At 47.3% G+C, this 27,333-nt stretch overlaps 1 long non-coding RNA gene across 1 annotated transcript; it reads right to left on the bottom strand.

Moving 5' to 3' along the window:
- Window positions 1–1,044: 1,044 nt before the first annotated feature.
- On the bottom strand, window positions 1,045–23,074 carry LOC137525684 (uncharacterized). Its single transcript, XR_011022971.1, has 4 exons — window positions 22,840–23,074; window positions 4,313–4,454; window positions 2,880–3,100; window positions 1,045–1,325 (listed from the first exon to the last, which is right to left on the bottom strand). It is a non-coding gene; the product is annotated as an uncharacterized lncRNA (long non-coding RNA).
- Window positions 23,075–27,333: the final 4,259 nt, after the last annotated feature.

Here is a 27,333-nt window from a genome sequence, read left to right as displayed (position 1 = left end):
CACCCTCATGACAAATTTAGGCATTTTTTTGTTCTTTAACCACTTTCTCCTCCTGGACGTAGAGCTACGTCCAGGAGGCCATGTGCACTTTCGCGGCCGATCGGATGCGTGCACGCGCGCTCCTGGCCACGGATCGTTAGCCCAGGAATCAATGAATCGGCCCATGGTGCCCGATCACTGATTCCTCTCCCCCGCAGAAAAAGCGACAGCTTCTCTCGGAAGCCTTGCTTTTTCTGCCTCCTACGTCCCTCTAAGCATACATGTTATGCTTAGAGTGACGTCATGTAAACAAACCTAAGGTTGCCAACTTGTGGCCAAAAAGTAAAACTACATCTACATTTAAAAAAAAATAAACGTATATTTACATAAAAAAAAAATTACTATTTACATACCACCCTCCCAAAAATACCCAAATAAAATGTTTAATAATAATAAAAAAACATTACAATTAAAAAAAATAAAAATAAATAAATAAATATTTACCTAAGGGTCTAAACTTTTTAAATATCTATGTAAATTTGTTATGTTTTATTTCCAGATAAAATATTGTCGCCATACATTGTGATAGGGACATAATTTAAACGGGACAAATGGGTAAATACAATACGTGGGTTTTAATTATGGAGGCATGTATTATTTTAACACTATAATGGCCGAAAACTGAGAAATAATGATTTTTTTTCAGTTTTTTTCTTATTCTTACTGTTAAAATGCATTCACAGTAAGGTAGCTCTTAGCAAAGTGTACCACCCAAAGAAACCCTAATTGGTGGCAGAAAAACCAAGATGTAGATCAGTTCATTGTGATAAAGTTATAGGCTAATGAATGGGAGGTGAACATTGCTCGGATGCATAAAGTAAAAACAACTGAGGGCTGAAGTGGTTAACTAAGAAATGCCTAAAGATGCCCATTAACTGTACAATATAGTTCTCAAATGTGATCATTTGGTTAAATTTTTACGATCCAAATGTACAGAAAACCATGCAGTACGTGGAGAGAATCGATGTGCAACGATTAAATGGTCAGTTAGAATTGAAAACCAGATTTACTGACATGGGGTTTCCTCCAGCCCTTGGAAGCCTAATGTGTCCCTCGTTGCAGCTCTGCACTCAGCGGGCCTCCTGGGGTCCCCTCCGTAGCAGCCGCTGCCCCGGCCAGGTCGGTGGTCTCTGCGCATGTGCGATCGGGTGGCTGAACCGTTTACATTCCGGGGCTGGAGAAAGCACCAGGTAAGTTTCTTTTTTCTTTCCTGAGGTTTCCTTTAAGTTTCCCATTAATTGTACAATATTTTCCTCACATGAGATCATTTAATCAGATTTGCGGGACTGAAAGTAATCAGATGGTGAATATCAATTTGTTTGCATAAACGATCATGGCACTTTCTCGCTTCAGATATTATCACAAAATCCAAAATTCCGAGCAATAAAATTTCTTTTTTCTTCCCTGATGTTTCCTTTAAAGGACTTTCAAGCCCAAATAGGTCATCTATTTTTTTTACTCACTTGGGGCTTCTTCCAGCCCCTCGCAGCCGCCGCGGCCCACTCCGGTGTCCCCACTGGCAGGCTGCAATGATTGCAACCTGCTGACAGGGTCAGCTCTTCTGCGCCTGCACTTGTGCCCACTTCACGAGTTCCCGCGCAGGTGCAGAAGAGACGACCCCACCGGCGGGTCGCGATCATTGAGGCCGGCCAGCGGGTACACCGAGAAAAACCGGAGCTGCAGCGAGAGACAGAGGCAGCTGCGAAGGGCTGGAAGAAACCCCAGGTGAGTAAAAAATAGATTACCTGTTTGGCCTTGGAAGTCCTGAAAGGCTGGGAAAACACTGGTTTGTTTTCATGTGCATTTTCTGCACAGGAAAACTAAGAACCAATGTTAATCAATAGGCTAGTTCACACTTAAAGGAAACCTATAATGTCGAGGGGGAAAAAAAAAGTTTCACTTACCTGGGACTTCTGCCAGCCCGCTGCAGCCGTCCTGTGCCCGCACCAGTACGCAGCCATCCTCTGTTCCCCCGCTGTGGCTCACTTTCTTCAGTGGCTGGCCACTGCGCCTGCGCGGCCCTGGCCCTATCGGCGAGAGCTTCCTGCGCATGAGCAGTAAAGATTTTCTCGTACTGCACCTGCGTAGGAGGCTGCGCGGGGCTATGCCGTCGACTTACAAGTCTGCAAAACCGAAAGTGAGCCGCTGCGGGGGAACAAAGGATAGTCGACTACCAGCACAGGCACAGGACAGCTGCAAGGGACTGGCAGAGGCCCCAGGTTAGTGAAACTTTTTTTTCCCAACATTAGAGATTTCCTTTAAATGTGCTTTCCTCAAGCACAAAAAAAATTCACAGCAGTGTAGTACTGACTGTTTCTATCCATTTCGTTAGCATCTGTGAAAAAGCATGTGTTTACCAACATACAGACAGACACATGGTGTGCAGGAAATGCATCCTAAAAAACAGACAAGTGTGCTGCCAGCTTAAAGGCCTGTTTTAGGATGGCTAAACTGCTCATTTGCCGAGCAGTTCAGCCGCTGCTGGCCACAAGCGCTATTCAGCTACAATAACATGCAGCCAAATTGAAGGGTTTGGTAATGCAGCGCATGTCACGTGTGCTCGAATGCAACTATATTGGGGCCACCTGTGGGACGCGCTAGCGAGCACCGGTGGATTTACTGCCTTCAGCTCCTTATGGAAAAAAGGCCTTTGTGTCTGCTAAAATCATGACTGCCAACAAGCGGATGGGATTTATCATTTAGGAGATTATTTTCACTAGATTATTTTTGAGATACCATTACTGTCAATCAGAGGGTGAGGTTAACTGCTTAGCACCAGCCACAGGTCGGTGTCCCCACAAGTGTATGTACCCCCCCCATGCCCAGTTTTAAAGTCTCACCTGTCCGCCGGCGTGACTCCTGGCCTCCTCCAGACTTCTGGCCTCCTCCTGTGTTCGGCGTCACCGCGAGTTCCACTTCCACATGACACTGGTGCATCAATTGGAAATCTGTGTGTAAGCAAGCAATAGATCCCTCTCTGATCAGCAGGCTGTTCTGGCACGTCTTCCAATAAGGCCGACATGGAGGCAGGACAGGTGCTCTCTTTCATCTAGGAGGAGAGCTGCAGCGACAGGAAGCCCATGGAATGAAGATGGCAGCATTATATAGAAGCAAATTCACATTAGACAAGTATACCATTTATTTGCTTAAAGAGAACCAGAGATGAAGCACCCTCATGTATTTTATTACATTTATCAGTGGGAACATGACAGTAAACACCTACCCTGCTTTTAGTTGTATTCTTCTCAGTCTAATCTATCTGTTATCAACTGTGATAAGAATCCACCGACTATTCAGTCGAGGTTTGACCTGGAATCATTATAGCTGAGTCACTCTTCTGTGGAGTCTTTTCAAGCCCAAGCCTTCCCCCTCCTGGCTCAAATTTCATGCTTTACATGCTGAGAGCTGTGATTACAAGGGAGGAGCTGCTGCTGCAGGAAAAATCTCTGTCTAACAGACAAGTGTGGCTGTGTGATCTGTGTGCTCTGTCTGTGCAGCCTGTCATTATTATCTACTGTATGCAGTTTCATTACTATGAGAGACACTTCCTACAGGCAGCCACAAAGCATACCAGAATATGAAGTTGAAAGCACACAGATGAAAGCCTACAGCAGCCCTTCTTGTCTATAGTCTCATATAGCCTAGACAGCACATCCAGAACACCTCATAACCTGGAAACAGAAGGAATATGAGCCGGCGGCCATATTGGATACTTCCTGGAGCAATAATGGATAAAAAGCACTCAAAAAGGCACACCAGAGTGGCGAAATTATCGGGTAGAGCATTTATTCTTTACAAGCTATCAACTGATATGTTTATTTTGTGTGAATCGTTCATCTCTGGTTCCCTTTAACACTTCGATCTTTACTGTGGACCTAGAGTCTAAATATGTCTGTTTCCATTTGTGCGATTCCCTTCCGTTTCCTCGCATGCATATTCAGATACAGAATTACATCCCACTGAAATCACGTGTGGGGAATAGGAGTGCCTGCTGCATGTTTAGAACAACACATCTAAATCCCTATACCCATGCAATGGCATGACTACTGGATTCAGATGCAATTTCACATCAGCATGTGGCACACAGAAACAGACGTAGCACCCTACTGGAAATGTAGCCAAAGTCAAGGCTTGTACACATGCTAGATGATTCCCTTCCCAGAATCTAGTGTGTATTGTGGCCCCTGAACTCCCCTGGTGCATCGGCAATAGATCTGGACTGATGGATAATCTCATCCGAGCACTGGCCGAGTCCACTGTACAATTTACTTACCCCTCCAGTTCAGTGCCCCATTCCTGCACTCCTCAGAGCACATCACTGGTCTGGAGGATAAAGACACGTCTGTACTGCATTGTGCCCTGAGGTGTCACTTAAGGAATGGAGTCCTGATTGCTACAGGTGATAGTACTCGTGCCTGTAGCAAAGCAGAGAATTAGTACAATAACCAGACAAATCAGTGCAAACATTGGTTTACAGCCATGTGAAAGAGCAAAAATAATTTGACAAAAAATAAATAAATCAGAACTTCATGTAGAATTCTTATATTTTATTTAGTATTTATATAGCGCCGCCATGTTCTGCAGCGCCATACAGAGTATATTGTCTTGCCACTTAACTGCAGAATACAAATTTATCGCTATAACAGGACCTGTGGGGAAGCCAGCAATTGTTTTGGGGCCACGCATGGTCCCCCTTTATCAAGGCATATAACAGTGCAAAGTAGATCGTATCAAGCACACGTTACATGCATTTATGCTAATTAGGAATAAACATCAACAAGTCTACATCAGAGCAAAGACAGTTAACAATACGTATATTTTACAGCTCTCTTATGGCGGCAGATCACAGCATGCAACTTTGACCTTATAGGCCCAAACACAACAGATAAGTTAATTGGCTTCCCCCTAAAATTGTCCCTAGACTATGATACATGCACTACACGATACACAGAGACATACAGTATGTCTATGGTAGGAACTAGATTATGATCCCCTCTGAGGGATAGTTAGTGACGAGACAATATAATCTGTACAGCGGTGCGTAGTATGCTGGTGCTATATAAATACTTAAATAAATTTTTTAAAAATTTTAAAAAAGCCTTTTGGGGGGGGGGGGGGCTTAAAAGGGAGGTAACTTTCTGCCCAAAAAAAAAGCAAATGATGCAAGTTTGTTCTTCTTTACAAAAGGTTCTTCAAAGGGTACCTGAGACGGGAAGGTAGAGAAAAAGAAAAAAAAAAAAAAGTCCTGCAGCCGCCACAGGTGCAGTCCAACCGTGTGTGCTCCCCCAGTGTGCTCCCGTCGCTGGGAGAAATCTGCACCTGCGCAGCAGTACGGTGCAGCCGCAGAACGCTCCCGACAATGGAGGCACACGTGCAGCCAGACCAAGCATGCTAGAACGCCCCAACCCAGAGGGCTTTGGGGGCCAATTGCAGGATGGCAAGGGACCAATCAGCCTAGAGGGGGCTGGAGGAAGCCCAAGGTACGTATATATTTTTTCTCCCTCGTCGTCTCACAAAACCTGCTAAACTTTTTATGACAAAGGGAGAATTTGAAACTGATTTTGTTTTCACCGATATTGTTCAGTGAATAACTTCTCTGTATCTACTGTTCAGCAAGGTATGGGGTGCATCCAGCAAATGATCACCAACCCTCTAGGTTCCCTGTCACACTTGTGTGTTATGGCAGCAGCAGTAACAGCCACTGATTAGCAACTGTCACTGTGCCAGCATCAGTAACGCACACCGATTAGCAGCCGCCACTGTACCAGCATCAGTAAACCCCACTTATTAGCAGTAGCCACTGTGCAAGCATCAGTAAACGGCCCTGATTAGTTGCTGCCACTATACCAGCAGCAGTGTGTCAGAAATGTGAACATTTGGCATGATGTGTCATGACATGTAAAAGTCTGGGAATGACTACCTTATTTCAAGTACAACCTAACTCCATCCCCCTTCACCTCCAATTGCTTTCAGGAAGTACCGTACATCCATGTCTTACCCTTTACAACAAATATAAGTTTATCCCAGCCTGCATAACAAGTATTGCCTTTTCACACTGCATTGGCTTCGATCTGATTTCCGAAGCATGTGCGAGTTGCCGATCCTAAGGGCACAATTTTAAGCTAATCGCAATGTCCTCTGTGTTCTCAATTAGGTTAAAACAATGGGAGTGCACACAAATAGCAGAGCAAATGCAGTGCTATGCAATGTGTTTTCCCATTTAAAACAAAGTTTCCACAGATTTTCTATTCTCTTCAAGTTGGGAAACGTAACTGGCCACGCCAAGCACACCTGTAAATTGCGTCAAAACGCACACTAGGCACCAACTGAAAATCGGGATCAAAGTGCACCGCAATTGCGATTTTCAGTGTCCAAGGTCCTGTACGACCACTCCAAATAAAACCTAGCCCCATTTCCTCCACACACCATAAAAGCAATGCCCATTTCCTTCTCCCCATGAAAAATATAGCTATATATTGCCCATAATCACCCTCATGACAAGTTTAGACATTTTTTTGTTCTTTAACTAAGAAATGCCTAAAGATGCACATTAACTGTACAATATAGTCCTCAGATGTGATCATTTGGTTTGATTCTCACGATCCATGCAGTACATGGAGAGAATTGATGTGCAACGATTAAATGGTCAGTTGGCATTGAAAACCAGATTTACTGGCATGGGGTTTCCTCCAGCCCTTGGAAGCCTAATGTGTCCCTCGTTGTAGCTCTGCTCTCAGTGGGTCTCAGGGGGTCCCCTCCATAGCAGCCGCTGACCTGGCCAGGTCCTTGGCCTCTGAGCATGTGCGAGCAGGTGGCTGCACCGCTCACGTTCCAGGGGCTGGAGGAAGCACCAGGTAAAGTAAATCTGTTTCTTTTTTCTTCCCTGACGTTTCCTGTAAAGGACTTTCAAGGGCAAATAATCTATTTTTTTGTCACCTGTGGCTTCTTCCAGCCCCTCCGGCCTACTTCTGTGTCCCCGCTGGCCGGCCACACTGATCGCGACCCGCTGGCGGTGTCGGTTGTTCTGCGCCTGCTCAAGCACTTGTGCCCACACGTCCACTTCACGTGTGCCCACGCAGGTGCAGAAAAGCCAATCCCGACGGCGGGTCGCGATCATTGCGGCCGGCCAGCGGGGACACCGAGAAGGACAGGGGCTGCAGCGAGGGTCTGGGGCAGCTGCGAAGGGCTGGAAGGAGCCCCAGGCAAGCAAAAAATAGATGACCTATTTGGCCTCGGAAGTCCTGAAAGGCTAGGAAAACACCTGTTTGTTTTCATGTGCATTTTCTGCACAGGAAAACTAAGAACCAATATTAATTAATGGGCTAGTTCACACTTAAAGGAAACGTAATGTCGGTAAAAAAAAATAAAAAAAAGTGTTTTACTTACCTGGGGCTTCTGCCAGCCCCCTACAGCCGTCCTGCGCCCGCACAAGTACGCGGCCATCCTCTGTTCCCCCGCTGTGGCTCACTTTCAGTTTCTTCAGCCGCCGGATTCTGCCCTGGTTGCGCACTACTTCGTTCACGCTCCCATCGCCGGGAACGTCCTGCGCAGGCACAGTAGAGATTTTCTCATACTGCTCAGGACACTCCTGGACAAGAGAGTGCATACGAGGATGCACGGGGCTAGGGCCCGTGCAGGCCCACTGGCCGCCGATTTACAAGTCGACAAAACTGAAAGTGAGCTGCTGCAGGGAACGGAGGATGGCGGAGTACCAGCGCAGGCACAGGACGGCTGCAGGGGGCTGGCAGAAGACCCTGGTTAGTGAAACTTTTTCTTAACCAACATTACAGATTTCCTTTAAATATGCATTCCTCAAGTTCAAAAAAAAATTGACAGCAGTGTGGCACTGTCTGTTTCTATCAATTTCGTTAGCATCTGTGAAAAAGCGCATGTTTACCCACATACAGACAGACACATGGTGTGCAGAAAATGCATCCTAAAAAAACAGACAAGTGTGCTGCCAGCTTAAAGGCCTCTTTTAGGATGGCTAAACTGCTCATTTGCAGAGCAGTTCAGCCGCTGCTGGCCACTAACGCTATTCAGCTACAATTACATGCAGCCAAATTGAAGGGTTTGGTAATGCAGCGCATGTCACGTGTGCTCAAATGCAACTATATTGGGGCCACCTGTGCGAAGCGCTAGCAAGTGCCGGTGGATTTACCACCTTTAGCTCCTTATGGAAAAGAGGCCTTTGTGTCTGCTAAAATCATGACTGCCAACAAGCGGATGGGATTTATCATTTAGGAGATTATTTTCACTAGAATATTTTTGAGATGCCATTACTGTCAATCAGAGGGTGATGTTAACTGCTTAGCACCAGCCACAGGTCGGTGACCCTCACGTGTATGTATCCCCCCCATGCCTGGTGTTAAAGTCTCACCTCCGCCGGCGCGACTCCTGGCCTCCTCCAGACTTCTGGCCTCCTCTTGTGTTCGGCATCACCGCGAGCTCCACTTCCACGTGACACTGGTGCATCAATTGGAAATCTGTCTGCAGTGTGTGTCAGCAAGCAATAGATCCCTCTCTGATCAAATTCGATCAGAAAGGGATCTAGCTAATTGTCAATCTGGTGGCAGATCAACAGGTGTATGGGCATCTTGAGGCTTGGTTCTGACAGATGCTTACAGGGCTTCTGCTGGGCAGCATGTTTGAAAGCTGTTATTTGAAACCCAACTATAAAGGAAACCTGAGACAAGTACCCTAATGCAAGTGCATACGTACGTTACATGTGGCTCCTGCGGCAAACCCGAACTCATGTAAGTCTATGGGGACGCGTGTTTTTAAACAAACAAACCACCACAGTTTTACGCGTCACGCATGCACGGGGGCGTATTTTAGCAATATGCTAATTGATTTGCCAACAGGAAGTGCGCATCACCTTCTGCTTGGCCAGCTGCCAGACGGGGATTACCGCATTCTAACGCAATTAACCCCAAAGGCCTGAAACCCCTAGGGCTGGACCGCTACCGCAGTGTGAAACTGGCCTCAATTTTAACCACTTGCCGACGGCTACACGCCTGTGGGCGTGGCCGCGGCGGCAGCCCCAGGACCGCCTAACGCCGATTGGCGGAAAGTCCTGGGGCTTGCATTTGCAGGAGATCGCGCAGGATGCGCGCGCATCTCCTGCTTGGTGGGCGGAGCGGAGCTCCGCCTTCAGTCTCCGAGCGGCGATTGCCGCTCTGGAGACTGTAACGGCGAAACCGCCGCTTAATTGTATTGTACAGCGCTGCGATCTGCAGCAGCGCTGTACTGGGGACAGCCGTGTGACACGGCTGTCCCCCTGGAGGACGAGAGAGCGATCGGCTCTCATAGGCTGAAGCCTATGACAGCCGATCGCCGTTATTGGCTGCCTGGGGGGTGGGAGGGATGGAGGGAATAAAATATTTAAAAAAATACACAAATTTAATAAAAAAAAATAAATAACATAAATATTTATATTTAAAAAAACAAACACTACAGGGGCGATCAGACCCCACCAATAGAGAGCTCTGTTGGTGGGGACAAAAGGGGGGGGGGGAATCATTTGTGTGCTGTGTTGTGCGGTCCTGCAGCTTGGCCTTAAAGCTGCAGTGGCCAATTTTGAACAAAATGACCTGGTCACTAGGGGGGTTTAAGCTCACGGTCCTCAAGAGGTTAATCACACGACAGCTGTAGCATATCCAACAAGAGAAACTGACTTGTAGACGCCCAAGAGGAAACAAAACAAAGGGATCTAGAGCACCATTTACACGCAAGTCACTTGAAACTACAAGAAGCAGCAGATACTTTCAACATTTGCAGAAAATGCTGCACGTTAGCATCTGTGTGAACCAGCCTAACTCACTCCTCTATATCCAGCAGCCACACTAGACCTTCAACTTGACATTTGCATTAATCCAGCCCTGGGGATAACATTGCCGAATAGTGTACAAGGATAAATCCAGCCCTGGGCATAACATTGCTGAATAGTGTACAAGGATAAATCCAGCCCTGGGGATAACACTGCCAAATAGTGTACAAGGATAAATCCAGCCCTGGGGATAACACTGCCAAATAGTGTACAAGGATAAATCCAGCCCTGGGGATAACATTGCTGAATAGTGTACAAGGATAAATCCAGCCCTGGGGATAACATTGCTGAATAGTGTACAAGGATAAATCCAGCCCTGGGGATAACATTGCTGAATAGTGTACAAGGATAAATCCAGCCCTGGGGATAACATTGCCAAATAGTGTACAAGGATAAATCCAGCCCTGGGGATAACATTGCTGAATAGTGTACAAGGATAAATCCAGCCCTGGGGATAACACTGCCAAATAGTGTACAAGGATAAATCCAGCCCTGGGGATAACATTGCTGAATAGTGTACAAGGATAAATCCAGCCCTGGGGATAACATTGCTGAATAGTGTACAAGGATAAATCCAGCCCTGGGGATAACATTGCGAAATAGTGTACAAGGATAAATCCAGCCCTGGGGATAACATTGCCGAATAGTGTACAAGGATAAATCCAGCTACATCACTGTGAGCCTCCATCTTCATCCTTGTCTTGCGTCTGTGCTATGTATCCTGGCAGCATGTACATGCAGAGGCACACCGCAAGGATGAAGACAGAGCACGCCAAACGGACAGGTGAGTGTGCTTCACTGTGCATTCTCTGCAGGGACCACCAATTACATTGGGAGGGCAGCAAGCTCTGGGGAACAGGGCAATTGCCCATCTTGCCACTGTGGAAGTACCAGCACTGGCTATGGGCCGTGGAGCCTACTATGTCCATGGCTATTATCTGTGTGTGCTGTACTCTATATCAATGTCCATGTGCTCAGTCTCGAGAGTGTTTGTCCTCTGTGTATTTGTGCTGTCTTATATGTAATTGTCCATACTTGTGACCATTACCTGTGTGCTTGCTGTCCTTTGTGTAACGAGTGTGTGGCGAGTGTGTGGCCATTACCAGTGTGTATGTGTGTGTGGCCATTACCTGTGTGTGTGTTGTCCACTGTGTAATTTACAGTGTGTTGCCATTATCTGTGTGTGTTGTCTTCTGTGTAATTGCCAGTGTGTGGCCATTACCTCTGTGTGTGATTGACATTGAGAGCAGTCATAAGATAACATTTTTTGACATGGTAGCATCTTCAGACAGCATATACTTCTATTAGCATTTGACCTAATGTGACCTAGAAAATGCTACCATATTACAAAATGCTAGTCTCATTTGAAATGATAAAGCTTGTCAGAATATGCAACCTTGTTTTGTAGTGACATTTTGGCATGTTACTGTAAGCCTTATTTTTTGCTACCTTAATTCTTAGAGGACTTTATGTGCACAGTAGCATCAAGTTAAATGTCTACCCATGTACAGTAATCCCATAGATCAGAAAGAGCTCTATTTTTAACATACACAGCATAAAGCTCATTTTTTAGCACAGCCTAGTCACATTAAAGGATACCTTAGCGCAAATTTAAATTTAAAAACCGGGAGCAGGCATGTGTAGTGGCTGCTCATGCCCACTACTCCCCCCGTTCTCTACATCTCCCTGTTACTCTGTACTGTACGGTAGGTGCGGACTGCGCAGGCGCTGCCTGGTGACACGTGCATGTGCAAAGTGCTCCAGGCAGTGGCGGCTCCAGGAATTTTTTTTAGGGGGTGCTATGCAGGTGCTGGACCAATTTCCGGGGGAGCTGATGACCGGCAAAAAATGGGTGTGGCTACAGCCGGAAAATGGGCGTGGTCATGACCGGATGAGGGCGGGGCTAACTGTAATTTACAGTGAACCCAGGGTGAGAGTGATATGGTGGCAGCCATACAGTATTTATTTCCTTTTAAACAATTCTAGTTGCCTGGCAGCCCTGCTGATCTATTGGCTGCAGTAGTGAACTGAATTACACCAGTAACAAGCATGCAGCTAATCTGGTCAGTTCTGACAATATTGTCAGAAACCCCTGACCTGCTGCATGCTTGTTCAGGGTCTATGGTTGAAAGAATTCGAGGCAGAGGACCAACACGGCAGCCAGGCAGCTGGTATTACTTAAAAAGAGATAAATATGGCAGCCTCAATATTATTCTCACCTCGGGTTCCCTTTAAAAGTGCAACGCAAAGACAGAGGGCCCAAGTTTTGGTGACCCTTTCCCCAGAAAATTCACATAATTGTGCAGGTTTTCTCAAGAAAATACACGTAATGTGAGCAGATTTGAACAAAAAACACGTTCAATGACCCCAATATGCACAACCGTTATCAGATATGACCCCAATATGCACAACAGTTATCAGATATGACCACAATATGCACAACCGTTATCAGATATGACCCCAATATGCACAACCGTTCTCAGATATGACCCCAATATGCACAATCCTTATCAGATATGACCACCTCCTGTTCCGACCTCCTCCTCTCCCGACCTCCTTGTGGCGCGCAGCTCAGCTCCCACGATCCTCTTCCTTCCTGCAGCAGCCTGCATTACCCGACAAGCAGGGCTATGGGAAAATGGCCGCCCGAAGCCCTGCACTGCAGACTCCAAGTCTGCAGTAGCAGGGCTTCGGGCGGCCATCTTACCGTAGCCCTGCCTGCTGCTCCGGGCTGCCGCTGTGAACTGACTCGGCGTCTCTTAGACGCCTGAAGTCAGTTCACGCCAGGGGGTGCTTTGGGGGTGCTTGGATAAATTTAGGGGGTTCTTGAGCACCCCCAAGCACCCCCCTGGGCGCCGCCACTGGCTCCAGGCCTCGGTCGCACGATCAAGGACGAGCAACACCAGGCAGCCCCTGCCCAGTCTGCACCGACCTTTCCGACAAGGAAGTAAGTTTGGGAGTCGATACAGAGTAATGCAGGGGGACGGAGGAGAACGGGGGAGCGGTGAGTGTGAGGAGAGCCCACTACACTTAGTGATGGAAAAAGCACTAGGCAGATGTGCCTACTCACCACTAGGTACCTTGTTACAGCCTGCCGGTCAACCACTACTACTACCTAATTGCCTAGTACATGTCACTGTTACTTATTACCTACCACTTATTATAATGGGTTAGAAGCCATTACTACCGGCCTACCATTAGACACTAACTATTGCTGCCTTTCTGCCCCTACTGTAGAATTTACTGATCACTACCTTATTTTAAAGAGGCACTATATACATTATTCATGATACCTAATTTTACATTTATTATCCTGGTTTCAGCATCAGAAACACTTCCTATATTTACATATTGCTGCATATTGGTATGGAGCCACACCCTCCCAGTGATGTGTAGCCTAGGCTATGATATCACACAGTCTTCAGCATTATGGTAGAGCAGGTGTTTCTGCTCACTACGGAACACACAACAAACATACATCACACTGTGATTCTCCTTGGGATCAGGAACTACTTCCGGGGTAAAGGCCATATTGACAAAAAAGAGGCGATTTATACATATAAATAAAAACATAAAAATGGTGGCGGCTAGCGGTGAAAACGAATGCCAGTAATATCAGTGGGATCACTCTGAACATATACATATGTATAGCAACACACTTCAGCGTGTCCCAGCTCACTCTCTGAACAATGAGCCGGGAGACGGCATGGACGGGCAGAGTTATAAAAAAAAAAAAAGGGGAGGCATCAGGGTGGAGAGGGGTGGCAACAGGGCGGACAAGGAGGGAAGAGCTCTGCCTCTTCCTGTATAAATATCCCCGACTATAATGTCAGAGATGGTAACAGTGGCATACGGGGAACAGCGGCGGCTGTAGGAGAGGACAGAAGGTATGCCAGCCATCAAGGCACATACTGCTGTTGTAATTGTGCATTGTGAAGTATGGCAAGGGCCCAAATAGTTCAGCCTAAAGCTGTCAGTAAACAACATCCTGGACCCTCTACAATCTGGCTTTAAAGAGAATCTGTATTGTTAAAATCGCTCAAAAGTAAACATACCAGTGCGTTAGGGGACATCTCCTATTACCCTCTGTCACAATTTCGCCGCTCCCTGCCGCATTAAAAGTGGTTAAAAACAGTTTTAAAAAGTTTGTTTGTAAACAAACAAAATGACCACCAAAACAGGAAGTAGGTTGATGTACAGTATGTCCACACATAGAAAATACATCCATACACAAGCAGGCTGTATACAGCCTTCCTTTTGAATCTCAAGAAATCATTTGTGTGTTTCTTCCCCCTGTTCTCATGCACTGAAGTTTCAGGCTGCTCTTTTCTTCCTGCAGAGTGCAGACAGCTTTGCCTTTGTCTGTAATTCCTCAGTATGTGAAAGCCCAGCCAGCTCAGAGGACGATTTATCCAGCTTGTAAAAGATGAGAGAAGAGAGAAGCTGCTCTAATCTAAATAATACACAGGCAGTGTGCAGAGAGGGGGGAGTTCATAGCAGAACCACAACACTGAAGAACTTGGCAGCCTTCCAGACACAGGCCGACAAGTCTGACAGGGGAAAGATACATTGATTTATTACAGAGACAGTGATAGTATGAAGTGCTGCAGTTAGCCAGAACACATTAGAATAGCTTTTGGAACTTATAGGATGATAAAAAACAGGATGCAATTTTTGTTACGGAGTCTCTTTAAGAAACACCACAGCTGTGAAACAGCCCTCATGCAAGTCTGCAACGATCTGCTCATGGCAAGGGACAGAGGGGAATGCTCCATCCTAATCCTGTTGAATCTTTCAGCGGCTTTTAATACAGTTGACCATGAAATCCTGCTTAACAGACTGCAGGAGTACTGTGGCATCAGTGGATCAGTCCTCCAGTGGTTCAGATCATTCCTGACTGACAGAACACAGGGAGTATCCCTAGGACCTACAATGTCCAAACCTGCACCTCTACAATTCGAAGTGCCACAAGGATCAATCCTATCCCCTCTGCTGTTTGCAATCTACATGTTGCCACTCGGTACACTTATCCAACGACATGGCCTGACGTACCACTGCTATGCCGATGACACACAGCTATACCTGTCCTTCAAACCTGGTGGAACAGACCCTACTCCAAAAAGAAACTCTTGCTTAGCTGAGCTACAGGCATGGATGAATTATAACTGGTTAAAACTGAATGGTGACAAAACTGAGGTCCTCTTTGTCCAAAGCCAGTGCTCGCCATCAAAACAGCTCTATCCTAAAGCAACACCAATCAGGATTGGGAATTCAGACAAACAGCTCCAACCTTGTGCGCAGCCTTGGTGTACTAATCGATGGGGATTTGAGTTTCAGAAACCAAATTTCATCTGTAGTTAAATCTTCCTACTTTCATCTGAAGAACATTGCAAAGATTAAACATCTGATTCCCCCAGAGGATCTTCCAACCCCAGTTCACGCCTTCATCACATCACGGCTGGATTACTGCAATGCCCTTTATGCTGGCCTCCCCAAAAAGTACCTGCGTCGCCTGCAATTAGTGCAGAATGCTGCTGCCAGATTGCTAACAAACCAGCCTCGCCACTATCACATTACACCGATCCTTCGCTCACTGCACTGGCTACCAGTAGAATGGAGAATACTCTTCAAGATTGGACTGCTGACATTCAAATCCCTGCACAATCTGGGCCCTGGATACATGAAGGACTTGCTGAAGCTGCACCACACCTCTCACAACCTCAGATCAGCAAGTTCTATAAATTTGGTCACTCCCAGAGTGCACCTCAAAAAATCTGGAGATAGAGCCTTCTGTCATGCTGCCCCTACTCTTTGGAACTCCCTGCCACACCCAGTAAAGACAGCACCATCCCTGGAGCTATTCAAATCCAGACTGAAAAGCCACCTGTTTAGCCTGGCATTTCCGGACTTATAAAATTCTTCCTCTGTACCATGATGGTCTGAGCCATGCTTATGCGCTTTGAGTCCTATGGGAGAAAAGCGCTCTACAAATGTTATTTGTTGTTGTTGAACCTGGTACACACTTTCAACTATGTTAGGCTTATCACTGACCAATGTTACCACCTCTATGTAATGCTAGGTACACACCTTACAATTTTCTGGCAGATCTAACTGCCAGATCGATTATTTCCAACATGTAAATTTCGATCGTTTTTCCAATTCTTTTTTTTTGTTTGATTTCCGTTCTCTTCTGTGGAAATCTATAGGAAAAACTATCGAAAAATCGATCGAAATTCAGATCGAATCTGGCAGGTGGATCTGCCAGAAAATTGTATGGCGAGTACCTAGCATAATATGAGCATTAACAGATTTTGAATACTATGAACACATTGTGTAGGTAAACCCTCATATTACATGGAGGTGGTAAAATTGCTCAGTGATTAGCCAATCAATTGAAAGTGTGTACCAGGCTTGAATACTGCACACTATACTGTGACCAAGAAAGTCTCTAGTATTTATAAGTAATAATATATGTATATTGGTTTCAGAATCCCACAACGTGATAGAATTAGCAATGCAGCAGCAACACTTATCACCTATAATAAGGAAATGTAGGCCGCAAATATGAAAAGTAAAAATGTGTTAACTATTTATATATGTAATAAATATGCAAAAGGAAATGAATTTGGGTGGAAAGCTACACGCTGATAAATATTGTGCAATATTGTATCACAAGTCATCGTTTTATTTCTTTCCTAATTGCACCGGTTTCTGGTTCTGAAATAATAGCAGAATTTATGGGTAAAGGATACATGAGGTGACAGCTGCATGTAAAGCTTGACTCACCTGGGCCTCCTCCAGTGCCTAGACATGTCTGTTCACTTTTTATAAATATACAGGTTATTAATTGAATAGATTTCTTTCTTTTCTCCGGGCTATTATATTTCATGCGCCTTCAGAAGGAGCGGGAAAACATCAATCAATCAATATGGCCATACTTTTGTGCTTGTATGAAAACAGGAGTACATTTGAAATCGGCGCCGGTAGACTTGGGCGCAGCCGGTATATGGCTGGTCCTGCTTCTGCACAAGTCCCCCTCCAGGCCGCCATGGATAGTGGGGAATGAAATAATTCGGCTTCCAGCGACTGCTGGAGGCCGAATTATTGTGATTTTTAAGCAACCTCGGCTCTGTCTTCTGACGGCGCCGATGTTACTCCCCGAGCGCCGATATAGACTGATTACCATTATAGTCTACGGCGGCGCTGGCTGTGCCCAAATCTAGCAGCGCCGAAAAGCACTGCTCCACCAATGGGTACCTGACCTGATGTGTGAAATTACGAGATAAACATGTAGTGCTAGTCCTACTAAGAAATTGTGTTTAAGTGTACCTGAGATGGGGCCCCTTTAAACATGTATACATACTTGAGGGTTCCTCCAACCCCCTCCGGCCTGATCGCTCCCTCGTCGTCCTCAGCCACCTTCACCTTCAACTGGACACACAAAATCATCCAGTCAGCGCATGTGCAGTCCGGCCAGACGCACTCCCTCCCTGTCTCACTCCCATTGCAGGGAGTAATCTGCGCCTGCACAGTAGTAGTGCATAGGCGCAGGACGCTCCTGGCATTGTGAGCACAACGCAAGCGCGTGAGCAACTGCAGTAGACCCCGGACTGGAGGACTTTCCTGGGCCAATTGTGGGCGAACAGAGGCCAAAGAGGACCGCGAAGGAGCGATCAGGCCGGAGGGGGCTGGAGGAAATTAGGTATATTTTCTTACTGATCCCCCATCTCAGGTTCACTTTAACCTCCCTGGTGGTATGATTATTTCTGGATTTTAGGGTCTTTTCAGCACATTTCAGACCCTAAAATCAGGAAAAAATCATGCCACCAGAATGCCCGAAGCCACAGCACTTACTCACCTCCCTGGGATCCTGTGCTGCAATTTTCCCTCTGTCCTCCGGGTGGTGCTGTAACTCTGTAGTGAGATCGCCGATAGCGATCTCACCAGAGGGATTCAGAGCCTCCGAGGACAGGAAGGAGAATGGCTGCTGCCGTCTGGATCCCCTGGGAAGTGAGTAAAAATACTCGCTGCGCGCCGTTGCTCTGCATTGAGCTCCCGGCAGGTACCATGAGCCACACTCAGGGTTACCAACAGGGAGGTTATGTCCCTTCCCTTTTTCCTGCAAAGCAACTGTTAAAGCGACAGTGTAATATAAACTTATTTCTTCTTTTTAGGTAAAGTTATAATGACTTGTTGGGCCTGTTTCCTGTAATGGAATCCCTGATCCCTGTGTGCAACCGACTTCCAGAATGCAGCTCCGCTGCCCCCTTTAAGATGCCACATTAGCGCCTCGGCAACATCTCTGAAAGGGGGCGTGACTACGTGCCGGAAGTTACAGACTATCATTGCTGTTGTTTAGACGGGAGTGTGACAAAGGAGGAATGCTGTCGCAGATCATACAGAGGGGGCAGCGGCACAACGGGGGAACCCCGAAGGACAGTGTAGGGCTGGAAGAAGCCCCAGGAAAGTAAATTCTAATTTTTTGTTCCAATTCCTGTGAACGAAAAATAAAAAATTGAGACTATGAGAGCTTGATGCAGAAAATAGCACTATATATACACATCGCACTCGCTGCTTGCCCTGCCTGCTGTATGACCTCACATCTATGCAGCTCCAGCGGCTCCGCCCCCCCCCCCCTCACACGCACATTGCAACAGATTACAGAGAGGAATAGAGAATGTGATGTTTAGCACTCCACTTCCACTATGGAGGAATTCACTGATCATAGTGATAACAAAACATTTGTCAGCTGAGAACACACGCGTCACATTCAACTGCACTGAAATATCTGGCTATAGAATCCAGAGAGAATTCTATTTCTCAGGGAGCCTATTCTTTCTTACACACTGCTCCTGAATGCCTACGATGCATATATTTTTAAACACATTTATTGAGCAAAGATAGAACATACATGTTAACAACATTGTCTATTCAGGAGAGTATAACAGTTACACAGTGTTATTATCATAGATTTAAAGGCATTATCAGGCAGGTCGGCCTGACGTCATTGCTGGGGACTGGGAGGAGGCTGACGGCGGAGCTGCGGCGAGGGACATGCTGGGAGCTTGGGGCTGGAGGAAGCCCCGGGTAAGTAGCATTTATTTTCTTTTAAAATGCCTTGATAAATCTATTAAGCTGTACTATTATCTGTCTTATATAACATGTATTCTAATAAATAGCCTTATCACTGGGTTTACAAAATTCAGATGGATTATTCGATCTTTCAAGGTTTGATTACACCATCCAGATAGAAGGTTCAAGAATAATAAGTAATATAAGAAAGGAAACTTAAAACCAAATAGGTAAAACAGAAACCTAAGCCAGCCTAGTCACTCCTCCTCACCCAAAATGTAACCCTTGACTTTACTATGCATAACATTTGTTATGTTTTGAGTGTACTTATATATATTATACTCTTACATGGGGCTATCTGTAGAACATGAGTTTGTCCATATACTCCAAATAGCTACAAATTTCTGGGGCTATCCCTTGTGTAAAAATATTAATTTGTGGAACGGTAAAATGGCATTAATTAAGCTAAGCCAACTCTGTATTGTTGGAGAGATGGGAACCATCCAATTAATCACAATAGCTTTTCTGGCCATAAACAGTGTCTCTTTAAAGAGAATCTGTATTGTTAAAATCGCACAAAAGTAAACATACCAGTGCGTTAGGGGACATCTCCTATTACCCTCTGACACAATTTCGCCGCTCCCCGCCGCATTAAAAGAGGTTAAAAACAGTTTTAAAAAGTTTGTTTATAAACAAACAAAATGGCCACCAAAACAGGAAGTAGGTTGATGTACAGTATGTCCACACATAGAAAATACATCCATACACAAGCAGGCTGTATAAACATACCAGTGCGTTAGGGGACATCTCCTATTACCCTCTGACACAATTTCGCCGCTCCCCGCCGCATTAAAAGTGGTTAAAAACAGTTTTAAAAAGTTTGTTTATAAACAAACAAAATGGCCACCAAAACAGGAAGTAGGTTGATGTACAGTATGTCCACACATAGAAAATACATCCATACACAAGCAGGCTGTATACAGCCTTCCTTTTGAATCTCAAGTGATTATTTGTGTGTTTCTTTCCCCCTGCAGCTCTCATGCACTGAAGTTTCAGGCTGCTTGTTTCTTCCTGCAAACCGCTTTGCCCTTGTCTGTAATTCTTCAGTATGTGAAAGCCCAGCCAGCTCAGAGGACGATTTATCCAGCTTGTAAAAGATAAGAGAGAAGAGAGAAGCTGCTCTAATCCTAAATAACACACAGGCAGTGTGCATACAGGGGCCTGGAAGGGGGAGTTCATAGCAGAACCACAACACTGAAGAACTTGGCAGCCTTCCAGACACAGAGTCTCTTTAAGTAATATCGTCTGAAACTTATCAGTTAAGCCTTCTTCCATCAGACTCAGGATACATAGTTTGGGTGTTGTGTTTATATGAATCCCTAAGACCTCAGATACTATGCATATTTACTACTGTATAGTGTGATGTGTATACATCAGGAATTGTGGAAATTAGTATTCCTGATGGCGCACAGGATGCACTTGATGATGGGAACGCAAACAAGGATGTGCACGCCAGGGCCGTGCAGGCACAATGGCCCGCCGACTCTCAGTCGGCCGAAAACAAAACTAAGCCGCGGTGGGAGACCGGAGGGTAGTTGAGGACCAGTGCCGGCAGAGGATGGCTGCAGGGGGCTTGGAAAAGCCAGGTAAGTGAAACTTTTTTAATGTCAGTTAAAGAGGCACTTAAGTCACTACAAAAAAATGAGTTTTACTCACCTAGGGCTTCCCTCAGCCCCCTGCAGCTGATCAGGTGCCCTCGCCGTGTCTCTCTGATCCTCCCGTCTCCGCCGGCGACCACTTCCAGTTTCGCCATCAGGACCCGACAGGCATGGGAACGCGAGTGATTCTTCGCGTTCCCAACCAAAATATTGCCCCCTATGCTGCTATTGCGGCCAGGAGGCACGGCGAGGGCACCGATCAGCTGCAGGGGGCTGAGGGAAACCCCAGGTGAGTAAAACTCATTTTTTTTCAGTGACTTAAGGTTCACTTTAAGGTTCCTTTTAGCGCCAGCCACAGGTGGGTGTCCCCCAAGTGTATGTATCCCCCCCCATGCCCGGTGTTAAAGTCTCACCTGTCCGCCGGCGCGACTCCTGGCCTCCTCCAGACTTCTGGTCTCCTCCAGTGTCCGGTGTCACTGCGAGCTCCAGGTCTACATGACACTGCTGCATTAACTGGAAATCTGTCTGCCGTGTGTGGGCAGGCAATAGATCCCCCTGTGGGATCTGGCTGATGGTCGATGTGGAGGCAGATCAACAAGTGTACGGACACCTTATGGGCTGGAACCCACTAGAGCATTTTTGGGGGGGGGGGGGGGGCATTTAGGGGTCGCTTTAAATTGCTAGAAATTCCCTAAACGCTCTGCCAATGTAAATGCATGGGACAGATTCCACTAGAGTGAGGAAAATCGCAGGACATGCAGCATTTTGGCAGCAATACATACATGCTAATGTATTGTATAGGAGCAGGAAAACTGGTACCAAAAATTGATTGCAAAGCACTACCACAAATCGCTAGCGATTGCGATTTGTAGTGGGCCCCAGGTTCTAAGGCTTGGTTCTGACGGATGCTTGGAGGGCTTCTGCTGGGCGGCTCATTTCAATGCCGTTATTTGAAAACTAATGTTAAAGGAAAATTTAAGCCTGGGCGAAAAAACAGTTTTAGTTAGCTGGGGCTTCTACTGGCCCCCTGCAGTCGACCTGTGCCCACGCCGGTAGTAAACGAGCCTCGGGTCCCCGCCCCAACTTAGTTTCGCTTTTGGCGAATGGCTCTGTTGCTGGCCACTGCGCCTGTGCAGACCTGGCCGCGCGGTCGATGACATGCGCTGCCAGCGCCACATAGGTGCAGTAGCCAGCGACAGAGCCAGTAGCTGAAAACAAAACTAAGCTGTGGCGGGTGGAACTGATGCTCGTTTAGTACCGGTGTAATGAAACATTTTGCAACCCATATTTTGCAACTTGCCATAGAGGACAGTGTATGACTGTGTAGGCGTGGCTCCTCTCTGTTAACACGCCTGTAATTTTTTGCAACCACAGATCCCATTGAGCTAGAAGGGGGATTGTTCCCTCCAGGGGGGGTTATTAGTTGAGCAAGAGGGGGGATTGTTCCCTCCAGGGGTGGTTATTAGTTGAGCAAGAGGGGGGATTGTTCCCTACGGGGGGGGGGGTTATTAGTTGAGCAGGAGGGGGGGGGATTGTACCCTCCGGGGGGGTTGTTATTAGTTGAGCAAGAGCGGAGGGTTCTGTGTGAGAATAGGGTTTGGTTGGGTTGCATTTTCTGATAGAGATAGGTTGAAGTCAATGGTTAGGTTGCACTTTCTGATAGCTATACCTATAAATAAGTGCAACCGGTTTCAAAATCTGATAAAGTTGCAAAAAATTTCACCACACCGGCACGGGCGCAGGTCAACCTCAGGGCCCGGTAGAAGCCTCTGTAAGTAAAACTGTTTTCCTCCCAGGCTTAAGTTTCCCTTGAACAACTGCAGCTTTTAAAGTCCTTTGAAGTCATTTAATGTCGTTTGCACAACAGCTGTAGCATATCCAACAAAAGAAACCGACTTGTAGTTGCATCCAAAAGATGAAGCTACTGGACCTTCCTCGGCATTTACAAGCCACAAGCAGCAGGAGATCCCCTTTAAAAATGATACTTTCAACATTTGCAGAAAATGCTGCCTGTTAGCATCTGTATGAACCAGCCTAACTCACTCCATTATATCCAGCAGCCAATTTGAGCAGCAGCCACGCTAGGCCACGACTTTTGCATAAATCCAGCCCTGGGGATAACATTATCCAATAATGAACAAGGAGAAAGCTTTAGGGCCTGTCAAGGTAATACAGTAATAAATGCTGAAACGAACAGAATTACTGCCGTCTAGGCTTTCTGGACAGAGGGCGGGCAATTACCTTGCTGCTCGCCAGAGGGCGCACACTCTTTGCGGCAGATAGTAAATTTTTGGACTCGGAGATGATTTTCAAAATGGCGCCGATTTCCGGAGCTCGAGAGACTTGGCCACGCCTACTTTCTGCGCCCGCGGTCACTGTCATCCTTCCTGGCCACGCCCGATGTCATCTTTGGTCACGCCCCATTTCATCTTTAGCCACGCCCACCAGATCTTTCCTCGCCTTCCCTTATCCAGGATTGTTCCCCAAACAATCAGGGCCGGCCAGAGAGAGCAGGCTGATACTAGTGATACTCGGGCCCCACCACCTGCAGTCCTGTCCTGGCACTCTGGCCGTCGCTCTGTGCCATGATCAAGTCAGGGTCCCTCCTACCGGCAGCGTAGCCTATTGGCTGGCTGCCTGACTGTTCTGGTGCTCAAACTCCGCCCCCGACCTGAGCCGTCAGATTAGGTAATTACAACAACTTGAACTTCAGGTTGCAGTGGCTGGCAAAGAGAGGAGACCTCGCAGCAGGGGCGTAGCAATAGGGGGTGCAGAGGTTGCGACCGCATCGGGGCCCTTGGGCCAGAGGGGCCCTGAAGGGCCCTCCCTCAAATGCAGTATTTGCTTTCTATTGGTCCTGTGCTGGTAATAATCACTTCTATAGATACTTTGAATAGTGGTAATCATTAACAAGCTGTTCCCCATCCCCTTCTTGCACCTCTGACACTGTAGTTGCCATTGGCAGGTTTTGGTGCGACGTATCAATTGTTATGTACAGAGTGCTTGGGGGGCCCCAATGTAAAACATGCATCGGGGCCCACAGCTCCTTAGCTACGCCACTGCCTCGCAGAGCGCAGGACAGCCAGGTGATTCAGCAGGATGGACGATCAGTGGAATGTGTGAGTGACTAGCCACTCTCTACACTCACTGCAGTTTGAAATGTGGGGGCGGGGCGTACGGCCGCGACGGGGTGGGGCTTATCCCAGCAAGTTACACTCCTCTGCTTCTCAGGTGGGTTGGTTGTTAAGCAGGGGGCGGGACTTAATGTGTACCACCTTGATTTGAGGTGTAGCTAGCAGCCTGGAGTCAAACTAGAGATGCGAAGTTCGGATCTTTTCAATGATCCGGATGATTCGAATAGGATCATTAAAAAGATCCGGATCTTTGATCCGAATCTCGGATCATTTTACTACGGAAGCATTTGGGGGGTGAAATGACTAGCAGGACAGGACTTTCCCTGCGGTGGACAGAGAAGGGGAGGGGGGTGGACACACAGAGAAGGGGAGAAGATGGACAGAGGGCAGGGAGTGGACAGAGAAGGGAGGAGGGACGAGCAGAGAGCAGAAATGTTTGTTTGCACACAATACCCACATGCTGCAATCATATGCTTTACAAGTTACATATATTTCACCTATATGTTCATCTGTATACTTTCAATGTAAACGTCGCATAGTGAAAGAAAGCATTCCCCAAAGTATTCCCAGAAGTGAAGTGCAGCTGTTTAGAGCAGTGCAGGAGGATCATATTGCCCTGCAATCACAGTGCCTGCCCTGTCCTAGCCCAGCACGCTGTCTACTAAGTTACTGAGCTGAGCCAAAAGTTTCCAATTTGTTCACTGTGCACAACTACGGAACAGACAGCCTATAATGAGCAGCACATTATAGCCAGTATGTGTGCTCTACACATATCTGGCAGTGGCACCGATGTCCCCTCTCTCTCATCTACCTGTCCCTGCAAGGCTGGCTCCCCTCCAACAGAGCGATCCATCTCTGCTCTGCTTCCAGGACCCCGCTGCCCCCCTTGCCCGCTGAGAGGGGGGCGTGCCACTCCTGGTGCCGCCCCCTTTGCAATCCGAATCACTCATTTGGATGATTCGACTCACAAAAAAGATTCGGATCAAAGATCCGAATCGTTCATGATCCGGACAACACTAAGTCAAACTGCGGGTTGCTAATCCCCCTCCCCCTCCAACCTCCCCCAGTTCCCCACCACCACCATAGCCTCTCACAGTGACCTGTCTCCCCTGCCAACCACAGTGACATCTCCAATCTAGCCACCCCCAGTGACCTCCCCTCGCAGCCAACTTCCCCCTTCTCCCCCCCACAGCCTCTCATAGTGACCTGTCTCTTCTGCCACCCCCAGTGACATCTCCACTATAGCCACCCTTAGTGACCTCCCCACCCAGCTAACCTCCCCCAGTGACCCCCCCCCCACATACACACACCTTAGCCCCGCACAGTGACATGTCTCCCCTGCCAACCCCAGACATCTCCAATCTAGCCACCCCAGTGAGCCCCCCTCACAGCCAACCTCCTCCAGCTAACCCTGCAGTGACCTTCCCACCGTAACCTCTCACAGAGACATGTTTCCCCTGCCAACCCCAGTGACCTCCCCTAGCTAACCCCCCCTTCCCCCGTAACCTCTCACAGAGACATGTTTCCCCTGCCAACCCCAGTGACCTCCCCTAGCTAACCCCCCCCCCCTTCCCCCGTAACCTCTCACAGAGACATGTTTCCCCTTCCACTCCCAGTGACATCTCCACTCTAGCCAACCCCACTCCCCCGCAACATCTCCCAGCTAGCCAGCCCCCAGTGACCTCTCCCCTTCCCCCTGTCACCTCCCACAGTGACCTCCCCCCCCCCCCCCAGCCACCCCCCAATTACCTCTCCTCTCCCTCCGGCCTGATCGCTCCCTCGTCGTCCTCAGCCACCTTCAACTGGCCCCACAAATTCATCCAGTCAGCGTATGTGCAGACCGGCCAGGCGCACTGCCCGTCTCACTAGTAGTATTCTGTGCCTGCACCGTAGTTCTGCACAAGCGCAGAAGCGAAACGGTAGCGCGCAAGCAACTGGGCCGCACATCAGACCCCGGACTGGAGGACTTTCCTGGGCCAATTGTGGGTGAACGGAGAAGCCGAAGAGGACCGCGAGGGAGTGATCAGCCCGGAGGGGGCTGGAGGAAAGTAGGTATATTTTCTTACTGATTCCCCATCTCAGGTTCCCTTTAACCTCCCTAGTGGTATGATTATTTCTGGAAAAAATCATGCCACCAGAATGCCTGCCGCAGCCACAGCACTTACTTCCCTGGGATCCAGTGCTGCAATTTTTCCTCCGTCTTCCGGGTGGCGCTGTAACTCTGTAGTGAGATTCAGAGCCTCCGAGGACAGGAAGGAGAATGGCTGCTGCTGTCTGGATTCCCTGGGAGGTGAGAAGTTAGGCGCATTACAGGGATCATGGGATTTACAAAAAACAGACCCAGCAAGTCTTAACTTTACTTGAAAAGAAGAAAGGGAAAAGGTTTATATTACACCAGTGTTCTCCCCAGAATTTTTTTCTAGCCGGGTGGCATAAAAAAGTAGCTGGGTGGGGCGCGATGAGAGAATGCAGGGCTGGTGCTTGTATGCGCAACTTTGCTCACAGCATAAGAGGAGGTAAACAGATGACAACCGGGTGCTCCCCAAAACTAGCCGGGTGGAGGACCCGGCTGAAAGGGCCCGGGGAGAACACTGTACACTGTGTAAGTGTTTTAAACACCTAGTCCTGTTACCTATGTAAATAAGTCCTGTTATCTATGTAAATAAGGCAATCAAATAGAAAGTCAAATTTAGTCTTCTGTCCTGAAAAGTAAATAGCCAAGGCCAAACACTTTTTATCTGGCACAGGAAACACTGCTGGTAAGGTTGTAGTTCTGAAAAGTTCAAAGGGTCATTACTTATCTTTGTTTTGCAGCTGAATGACTATCATGGCTGCTGTTTAGAGGGGAGTGTGAGCAAGGAGGCATGCTGTCACAGATCATACAGAGGGGGCAGCGGCACAACGGTGGAACCCCGAAAGACATTGTAGGGCTGGAAGAAGCCCCAGGTAAGTAAAATCTATTTTTTTGTTCCAATTCCTGTGAACGGAAAATAAAAATTTGAGACTGAGAGCTTAATGCAGAAAATAGCACTAAATATACATCGCACACACTGCTGTGTGCACGTGGTCCTTCTGTGCTTGTATGAAAACAGGAGTCAATGGGGAGTACATTTGAAATCGGCGCCGGTAGACTTGGGCGCAGCCGGTATATGGCTGGTCCTGCTTCTGCACAAGTCCCCCTCCAGGCCGCCATGGATAATGGGGAATGAAATAATTCGGCTTCCAGCGACTGCTGGAGGCCGAATTATTGTGATTTTTAAGCAACCGCGGCTCTGTCTTCTGATTGCGCCGACGTTACTCCCCGAGCGCCGGTATAGATTGATTACCATTATAGTCTACGGCGGCGCTGGCTGTGCCCAAATCTAGCAGCGCCGAAAAGCACTGCTCCGCCAATGGGTACCTGACCTGATGTGTGAAATTACGAGATAAACATGTAGTGCTAGTCCTATTAAGAAATTGTGTTTAAGTGTACCTGAGATGGGGCCCCTTTAAACATGTATACATACTTATAGTGTAAATTACTCAAAAAGGAGGCCTAGAATTGAATGGGAGTAATAAGGCTTAGTAATATTTAGTAATCACCCATATAAGACTAACTTTT

Source organism: Hyperolius riggenbachi, chromosome 7 (assembly GCF_040937935.1).
Source record: "Hyperolius riggenbachi isolate aHypRig1 chromosome 7, aHypRig1.pri, whole genome shotgun sequence".
In the NCBI taxonomy this organism is placed as follows: domain Eukaryota; kingdom Metazoa; phylum Chordata; class Amphibia; order Anura; family Hyperoliidae; genus Hyperolius; species Hyperolius riggenbachi.
This window is presented reverse-complemented; position numbering and strand designations above follow the sequence as displayed.